The sequence below is a fragment of the Dipodomys ordii genome, unplaced genomic scaffold (assembly GCF_000151885.1).
Source record: "Dipodomys ordii isolate 6190 unplaced genomic scaffold, Dord_2.0 Scaffold158, whole genome shotgun sequence".
NCBI classification, from domain to species: domain Eukaryota; kingdom Metazoa; phylum Chordata; class Mammalia; order Rodentia; family Heteromyidae; genus Dipodomys; species Dipodomys ordii.
The window spans coordinates 287,856-298,322 of record NW_012267374.1 but is presented as its reverse complement, the minus strand read 5'-3'; positions in this window follow the sequence as shown (position 1 = coordinate 298,322).

The following is a 10,467-nucleotide window of genomic DNA, read 5'->3' as shown; positions in this document are numbered from 1 at the left end:
GGGATACAGGTGGACCCATTGCAACAATGAGATGTACAAGTCGTTATGTTGAAAAAACGAACTTTACAACTTTGGCAGGGGTAGGGGGTGGAAGATAGGAAGGGATGGGAAGGGGAAACAAAGGAGCAGGCAACAATGCTTGATAATAAATGTACTCATTATCTTGCCCATGTAATTATAACCCCTCTGTATGGTATTTTCACAAAAAAAGACAATAAAAATTTAAATAAATGTGTTTTGTTGCGATTTTATACATACACACAGTATAGTTCAATCATACTCCACTTGCCATCTTTAACCTTCCTACGTCTCCCTGGCTTTCCCCTCTCCTCACAGTCCTCCATGTGTGTTCATGGGTTTCACAATGACCATAAATACTGAATTTGCCTTCTTGGGAAGCCTAGTGCCCATTTCATCATGCTACTCAGTTGAACTTTCAGCTGCCTTACAGGAAATTGCTCCATGTATCCTCTCAACACATGGGTTTTACTGCAGGCACCATCTAACAGTAGGTAAATCTATCTTGACTGTCTCTCTACCAGCTAAGTACTAACAAACCAAGGACTAAGTAGGACCAGCAAGGCAGAGTTTGTCAGGGAGCATAGCTTCTGTGCACCTCCATCTTGAAAATAAAAAGACTCTACATATTAAAATCTCTAAGAAATGTACCACAGAGCAAGACAGAAACTTGAGAATTGTTATCCCACATTTTAAAGTTTGAGCTCCTTGGGTACTGAGGAGGTAGGATTTTTAGATTGAAATGCTAAATATTTGGAAGGCAGGGCAGAGAGTGAGGTGTCATATGAATCAGAGTCTGGACTCCACTTCTGAAAACACATACATGCCTCTTATTTTGTCATATGAACTGCATATTCATACATATTTTGGGCATCTGTTATGGATTGAATATTGTGTCTCCCGAAATGCGGATGTGGAAGCTCCGGTCCTCCATGTTGGCTGTATTTGGAGATATACTCCACAGGTGAGATATGGTTATAAGGATGGGGTCAGAATCTGGTAAGATTTATAGTACTGTTAGAAGAGAAAGGAAGAGCAATTCCCATCCTCTCCTATCCACTCCTCTCCTTTCTCCTCCCCTCCCCTTATGTCTTTCTAGCTCCCTCCTTCTTTTCTCCTTATTATGTGAATATTTAAAAGCATATTAAGAAATGGCGATCTTGCTGGCACCCTGATGATCTCAAGAACAGTGAGAAAATAAATATGCCATCCAGTCTTTCATATTTTATTATGGTAGTTCAGGAAGACTAAGACAGAGCCAGAACTACCTAGGTCTAAAGTCTGTCCCTGAATCTCTTTGAGCCCTGGTGTTTTCATGGGCAAAGTGAGAACAATGGCAAGAAAAGTTTGAGGACTAAACTGACATATTTGGTGAATAACTGATACAGAGTAAGTGTAATAATCATTGCAATTGCTATTATTTATCTGAAAATATCAGAGAAGCCTTTTAACTCTAAAAAATCTGAAAACATAACTTGTTGCTTTAATTTTATCAAAATTTAATTTTACCAAACAAAAGGCCTAACATTTACCTTTAAAGGTCTACCTTTACTATCTTTGTGACTTATTCACTCAATCAAGCATTTATTGAGCCCTTCTAGATGCTTTGAAAGAGGAGTTAAAATAACCCATGGTTATCCTAATTGTAAAGATGCATATAGCCATGAAAGTTTATATGCTAACAGGAAAAGTACTGGCAGGAGGCAATGAATACGTCCAAAGAAGGGGTTGTTCCCAGAAGGATGGAATTTGGTGAATGTCTTCTAAAAGGGCTGATGCTGCATCTAGAAGCCTGTGGCTTCTAGAGCACACAGTCAACAGTGGGAGCCTTGGCCAAAGGACCAGTCTGATGGGTGTTGGTGTGGGAAGTTTAACAAGGGAATGATGCAATTGAAGTGATACTACAAGAAAGTGTCTCTGGTGCTTTAGGATAAACTAGAGAAGATGTGAAGACAAAAGGAGTATGTGTGTGCTATTTACCAGTAATCATTCTAGTTGAATTCTCCTCCTTTGTAGGAGGAAGGCTTACTCTCAGATGCTGTTGGGGAAAATAGAAAGCAAGATATTTGGTTGTAAGTCCATTCCTTTAGGAAGGGAGAGAAGGGGGAGCACATGCTAAAGAAATCTGTAGGCAGGAAGTCTTCACCAATTTGTAAAGTCCAGACATCAAAAATGAAAAAGTAGGGACCAAAGATACCAACTCATCTGCAGTTGTGGATACTGGAAAAGCAGTGCTGTTGGAAAATAGAGAGGTAGAAAGGGAGGCTGACATGGGCAAGGAAGTTGATGAATTTAATTCTGGTTATGTAGAATGTATTTTTTTTCTTTAAAGAATCAAGGAGGAGGCAACAATGCTTGATAAGAAATGTACTCATTACCTTGCTCATGTAATTGTAACCCCTCTGTACTGTATTTTCACAATTAAAAAATACAATGAGTTAAAATAATAAAAAAATAAAAAAAGAATCTAGAAATTCCTTGAGCTAACAAATTACTGCTGAATGATTTTTAGAAAACTATTCTTTACATTCCCTTTCAAACTTTATTTTTGTCTCTTGACTTGTCCCCCTCTTACATTTTCCATGACCTTAATTTCATCAATTATAAAGCTACAAAACAGGTGGAACACACCACTCTCCCCATATTTAAGTTTTTAGCAGCAGAAGCCATTGTGGTTTTTTAAAAAAAACCATTCTGCGGAAAAATTTTAAAACTTCATTTTCAAATAAATTGGTTAGTTTTTTTCTCCAGTCATCATTCTCCAAGCTGACCATAATATAAAGAGTCTGCTTAAACATTGTATTTGTCAACAATGGCATTCTTTAATCAATTTTTAAATGATTAATATATTGTTTGATGTCACACATGTTATTGTCACTTGTGCTAAAATCATTGTTTATGTGTACGCAATTCTAGACTAGACTTGCACTGTTCATTTAGCTAGACACTCAGACCATGGTCAGAAATACTGAGTTATTGTAGAAATCACACACAATTCATTACACATGAGAGACAGGTTAAGACAGGATGCAGTTAATTCATTGATTTAGACTTTGACAATAACATGCAGAGAAATTTAGTAGTAATGACTCTGTTGGTTGAGAAAGAATAGCAATGAATTAGATGTGGCCCAATAATCTTGGGTTTGGTTTACTAAAGGGAAATTAGCTAAACTGTTTGAGTTTTCCAATCTGTAATTGAAGAAATAGGGGCCACAGTTGAGTCCAAGTACAAGAAAAGAGTTCTCTAATTTGGGGCCATGTAACATGGTCATTGTGTGTATGTGCTTCAAGTTAATTCTGTTTTTGTGCATGTTTGTCACTTCATTTATTTCCCCTCTTCTTTGTTTCTGTAAGTCCCCTCCTCCCCATCATCTTTCTACATTCATGTTTCATTCCTGGTCCCCAGGTGCATGTAACAGAGCTCTTCCTTCAATGCCATCTGATCTCACTGATTCATGTAGTGCTCAATATACTCCTTAGAGTACCCTCTTTTTCACAGTGTGAGTCAGCTTCACTAACTCTGGATTACTGTCTAATTCGATCTGGTCAGTTCTAAAGATATTAGGTAATATTAGACCCATCTCCGGCCCTATGGAATTGTATTTAATATCTCTCCTCTGTTTTCCACCATGCCAAAAATCAAGGTATAATAAAGACAAATAAATCATTTTTCCAACTGTAATAAGATCATCATATTTTAATTATTTTGCCAGAAAAAATTTATTCTCAGAGCAGATGTTGAACCCAGGTCATTTGGGAAAACACCAGGCCAGATCCCCAATATAGGATAACTGAAATACAATTGGCAAGAATGATTCTTTTGTGGATCTTAAGTAGAAATCTTGCAATTAAAAATAACTATGCTATCATTTATAATTTATTTATATACCAGTATTTAGAGGAGCTTAATTTTCAGACAAAAATGAGTGTGAATTATCAGAATTATTTTCCCTCTTTCTTCTTTCATTCTTCTTTCCTTCCTTTTTTTCTTTCTTTTCTTCCATCATTCCTCCTTTCCTTACTTTTTTCTTTTCCTTCCTTCTTTTACTCTCTCCTTCCTTTTCTTTTCTTCTCTCTCTCTCTTTCCTATTCTTCCTCTTCTCCCCCTCTTCCTTATGTTCAATGCTGATTATCAAAACCAGTGCCTTGCACATGCTACACAAGTGCTCTGCCACTGAGCTACATTCATTACCTGAATTATTCCTTATCTAAGATGTAACTTTTGTGCCATTTCTATTCTCACAAATCATCAAGTTTTGATTCTTAAATGTCTGTAATTATATATGGGCTCATTTTCAATTCTGAATCAGCCATTAAGCTGATTCAGGAATAAAGAAGATCTTTTTTACTAATATTATAGGTAAGATAAAACAATAAATAGGTAAGTCCATGCACTTGTAAAGTCATTTTATTGTTAAAAGAATTTCAATATTGACCCAATTAACATTAATTCATTCAAAGTCTATAACCCAGAAAAAATATTTTTAAAAAAATACTATATTTAGACATATAGATATTCCCCTACATATAATTTACCAAGTAACTTATGAGATTCCACTGTGGTAACTATAGTTTTCTCATATGTAACACTGATAAGCATTTTAGTGAAGTTCAATACCTATCAAGTGTTTGTTACACTTGAAATACAGCCAAACAAAATTCAGAAAGCAAGCCTATTGCTCTTTAACTATTTATAAAATAGTTCTGGATTAAATGTTAGAACTTTTTAGTAATAATGAAACATTTCATACATACAATACTGATTCAGGATATTTTTTCATAGGAAACGTATGTACATGACTTGTATTTATTACATGGGCATTAGTAAAGCAACTGTCTGATTAATGTCCTCAGGGATAGAAACTAAGTAGAGTGTCCTTCTATGGCCACATTCTTTGGTGTCTCCTTAAACTCCCAACCCTATGCACACACACACACACACACACACACACACACACACACACACACAGACATTCTTTAGTGCTGTGTTACAAGGGTGTTGAAAAACAAGAGTCATGTTGAAACAACAAGGAGATGAAAAGTAAACCAGAATGAAAGTGGTCTGGTGATAATACAGAACTGGAGAAAAGAAAAACAGAGATAGATGTTAAAAAGGTATATAAGAGGAGAGATGGAAGTTATGGAGAAGAGCTGAAAAAGAATGCAGTAGAAATAGGGATTAGACATACAAACATATTAAAGAAAAAGACACAAATAAACTATTGAAAAGAGAACAATTAAAGACAAAATGCAGAGGGAAATCAGAAGAATTAAGGTGGCAAAAATGGCAAGGAAGAGGATGGGGATGCTGAAGACAGAAGAAGGCAGAAAATGTGGTTAGACTATTTCTTTGTTGCTTTGTATGTCCCTCCCCCACGGTATAGCCCCTGCTTTCACTGTATTTCATGTCAGTATAATTTGTGGAGGGGAAGGGGAAAAACAAATTGTTTAAATAGGGATACAGGTGGACCCATTGCAACAATGAGATGTACAAGTCATTATGTCGAAAACGAACTTTACAACTTTGGTGGTGGTGGGGGAGCGGGTAGGATTGGGTGGAGGGGCAGTGGGGGGGGAGGATGGGAAGGGATGGGAAGGGGAAACAAAGGAGGAGGCTACAATGCTTGATAAGAAATGTACTCACTATCTTGTCCGTGTAATTGTAACCTCTCTGTACAGTATTTTCACAATAAAAAAAAGAAAAATGTGGTTAGAAATAAAAACACTCTTAGAAATGTAAGTTTAATTTGAAAATGAAAGATTCTACATCTTCTAAGAAAATGAAAGATTCTACATCTTCTAAGAAAATGAAAGATTCTACATCTTCTAAGAAAATGAAAGATTCTACATCTTCTAAGAGGAGTGAAGGAAATTTTCTGGCATGATTGGAAAAAATGCGAATCTGCACAGTTTTGGGCATTGAAGTTGCTGCTCCATGATGAATAACTATAGTGGGACTCTACTTGGTGGCTTAGTCTTCTGATCCATTTTTTATTAAAAGGTAGAAGCTTATTATATCCCTTCAAAACTCAAACGGAAAACCGAAGAAGGAAAAGATGTAGAAACTGTAAAAAAAATGCAAAGGAAATATTTGGAGCTCCTTGTTTCACTTTTTTCTTTTTAAAATTTAACATATGTTTAAAGACATTTCAAGAAGGTGCTTATAGAAGAGTGTGGCTGAAATCAGGAAAGCAACTCTATTCATAATAGGCCCACAAAAAATAAAATACCTAGGAATTAACTTAACCAAAGAAGTGAAGGATCTCTATGATGAAAACTTTAAAAATCTGAAAAAGGAAATCAAAACAGAACTTAGAAAGTGGCAAAAACTCCCATGCTCCTGAATTGGAAGGATCAACATCATGAAAATGGCAATACTTCCTAAGGCTATCTACAAATTCAATGCAATACCTATCAATATCCCAACCTCATTCTTCAAGGAAATAGAAGAGGCAATCCAAAAAGTCATATGGAACAATAAAAGACCCCAAATAGCAAAAAAGGTCCTTAACAGAAAGAACAGTGCTGGAGGAATATCACCAAATTTCAAACTCTACTACAAAGCCATTGTAATCAAAACAGCTTGGTATTGGCACAAGAAGAGACCTCAAGACCAATGGAATAGAATTGAAAACCCAGAAATGAACCCAGAGACCTATGGCCACTTAATCTTCCATAAGGGAGCTAAAAAAATAGAATGGAAGAAAGATAGCCTCTTCAGTAAATGGTGTTGGCAAAATTGGTTAATCACCTGTAGAAACATAAGCTAGATCCTGATACATCACCCTGCACCAGAATCAACTCCAAATGAATTAAAGACCTTGGAGTCAAAGCAGACATCCTGAAAATATTACAGGATGGAATAGGAGAAACTCTAGGTCTTCTTGGCACAGGCTGAAATTTTCTTAATAGAGACCCAGAAACACAACAAATCAAATAAAGGTTGGACAAATGGGATTGCATGAAAGCTTCTTCATGGCAAAGGACATAGCTAGCAAGATCAATAGAAAGCCCACGGATTGGGAGATCTTCACTAGCCATACAATGGACAAGGGTCTTATATATATATATATATATATATATATATATATATATATATACTTGGAACTCAAAAAATTAAATTCTCCAACAACAAATCCTCAAAGAAACAACTGCCTGATAAATAAGTGGGCTAAAGACTTAAAGAGAAACATCTCTGAAGAGGAAATAATAATGGCCAATAGACACATGAAGAAATGCTCAACCTCTCCAGCCATAAAAGAAATACAAATCAAAACAACATTGAGATTCCACTTCACTCCAGGTAGAATGGCTATAATCAAGAAATCTAATAACAATAGATGCTAGAGGGGATGTGGCCAGAAGGGAGACCTACTACATTGTTGGTGGGAGTGTAAACTTGTTCAACCACTTTGGAAAGTAGTATGGGTACCTCAAAAGACTCCACATAGTGCTCCCCTATGACCCAGCAATCCCACCTTTGGGCATTTACCCAAATGATCACAAACAAGACCATACTAAAGCTACCAGCACAACTATGTTTATTGCAGCATTATTTACCATAGCTAAGATATGGAACCAATCCAGATGCCCCTAAGTAGATGAATGGATCAAGAAAATGTGGTATATAAAGTGAAGTAAGCCTGGCCCAAAGAAACATAGGTCCCATGGTTTCCCTTATTTGCAATAACTAGTATATGTCTGGGACAAGCAGAAAAGCTCAGATAAGATGATGTTAAGCAAAATGAACCTCAAGATAGGGACACAAGTTTTTCTTTTTCCCTTGCTATTGTTTCTAACATATTTATAAGGTACCATGTGATTTTTTGGTGCTTTGTACATCCCTCCCCCATGGTGTAACCCCGGTTTTCACTGTATTGATGTTGGTTTAATTTGTGGAGTGGAAGGAAAAAAATAAAATGTTTAAATAGCGATACAGATTGATCCATTCCAATAATGAGATGTACAAGATGCTACGTCGAAAAATTAACTTTACAATTTAGTCGGGGGTGGGGGGGTGGGGGAGTAAGGGTGAGGGTGTAGTTGAGGTGGTGGGAGGGATGAGATGGTAGGGGACAAACAAAGGAGGAGGCAACAATACTGGATAAGAAATGTACTCTTTACCTTGCTCCTGTAACTGTAACCCTCTGTACAGTATTTTCACAATAAAAAACTTATTTAAAAAATAAAAATAAACAAGGTGCTCATAGTATTACATCTGCAAATGAATAGTAAGCAGGGAGACACAGGTGACACATGGATGGAGCCTTGATCATATGTTCTTGCACTATTTTTTTTATCTTACTATGTATTCCAATCTCAAAAAGAGTCATTTTTCTCTTATTGGCTGCATGCACATCCTGCAGATTGTCTGAGTCATTTCTAAGTTCAGAATTTGGAAGTGGAGTACAAAACATGCAGAGGTACATTGTTTTTTCTTTTATCGGAGTAAGCAGCGATGGGTGGGGGACAGGTAAATGACTGAAAAAGAACATGAGGGAGAGCTTTGCTGAATAGGTCATAGTGCCCCAGCTGCATATTTGTATGTCTTCCAAGAACTTCACTAGTCCCTATGTAGTGGGATTCTTTTTAAATTTAAAATAAATTCTCTGTATCTTTTTATTTATATTATTAATGACTTCATGATCAATTGCACTCAAATTCTGACTTAAACTACACTTGGCCGAAAAAGTAGAAAGTATTACCTAAACCACCAAATCACTGATCAGAACAACAGAATGAGCTGAAGCTCTCAATATCTCATTGTTATTTGGGGAAGGCATGCAGGTTTCAGGCTCTAAACAGGAAAATCTGGCAGTATAAAGCACGTAAGCAGGAAGGAGTTCTTCTCTAAGTAGTTCTTACAGGCTTCCATGGGAGCTGGAAAGGATTCTTTACATCATCTTCCTGGGTAAAATTTTTCTCTCATTTAACTTGCCTTTTGTATTTATTTATGTCCATGAAAGGAAATTCAGACTTTTTGTCCAAGTTTCAAGTTCTCATTAGCATCTTGGTCCCCTGACAGAACAGGGGCAGCAACAAACTCTAAAGAAGGTCTCTTAGGCTACTTTCAAGTCAGCAATGCCTTTGACCTTTCGGTGTGAATATAGTATGGATTTGGTTCTTTGTCAAGTTTCTGACAAAACAGCAGCTCTATGAAAACCTTTGTTTTATTGCATGGCCTTCTTTTGGAGCCTGGAAATGCAGGCTTGACACAGCATGTGCAGGACACTGCTCTAAGTTGGACAATTCAGTGGGTTAGAAAACAATTCTTTGTCTGAGGGAGCTGGAAAAAGGCAGCACCCAACTAGATCATGATTGGTTTCTTGGAGCTCTGTTCACTTCCTTTCATCCAGTGTGGACAGAAGCTTTTATAGGAAATAAGACTCTAAGTCCAAATGTGTAATTCAAGTTGAGAAAATGTGCATTGTGCATACACTGCATCAGGCTTCCTGGGGCCTTCTAAGACCTAAGCATGTGTGTAGTTTTAGATCAGTGATGTGCCTTCATGCATCAACACCATAAGTGTGAATCAAGACATTCAATCCTTTTGACCCAGAGTTGGCCTAAATAAAATGCATCCAAGTTCGTGGTTTAAAATATGAGCTTATCTCAATGGAATAAAAACAATATTGTTTATGATGAGGAGGAATTTGCAAATTATCTGGAAATGTAAAAATCCAGAATTGGAATTCAAACCTAGACCCAAGACAATAAGAAACTTTCAAATATATGCTGGGAATGAGGTGGGTGTGGAGGGACAGGAAAAGCAACTGAGAATTACAGTGGTTTTGGGGAAAAATCTTCTATTTTAGTTTGTTAAGAGAAAAAAAAACAGTTTCTTAATAATAGAGATTCCTAATCATTCTTTCTCTTTCATGAATATCAATTGAGCATTCCTACCTAGCTTGGCCCTGTCTCATACCCTACTTTCTATGAGAATATAGCCCCATGGAAGAACAACCTGCAAAGGATTCAGGTATGTGACACTAATTTCAAGATGATTTGATCTCTCTGAATCACATCTGTAAAATGGTGACAATTATTCTAAGGTGGCTGCTTGAGGGTTAAATTAATCATGTCTGATGTAAAGAGCTCAACATGAGACTAAACACATTGTAGAGACCCCAAAGTGTTAACATTATAATTATTGCTCTGTATGACAAGACTTTTCTTTACTTCATCTCCCTGAGATTACAATAGTCCTAACAAGAGAAATGAGGGAACCATTTAAGTTGATCTCAAGAATTTGGGGATCCCTTAGACTCAGTAATTTCCTGCTTTCCCTAACAAGCTTCTTTGGTATACCCAGAGACTGGATCCTTATGGCTTTCAGTAAATCCAACTATTCTCTTCACATGCGGTTGAGCTATATGGAGAAGCTTACTTCTTCTCTAGGAAGAAGAAGAAGAAGAAGAAGAAGGAGGAGGAGGAGGAGGAGGAGGAG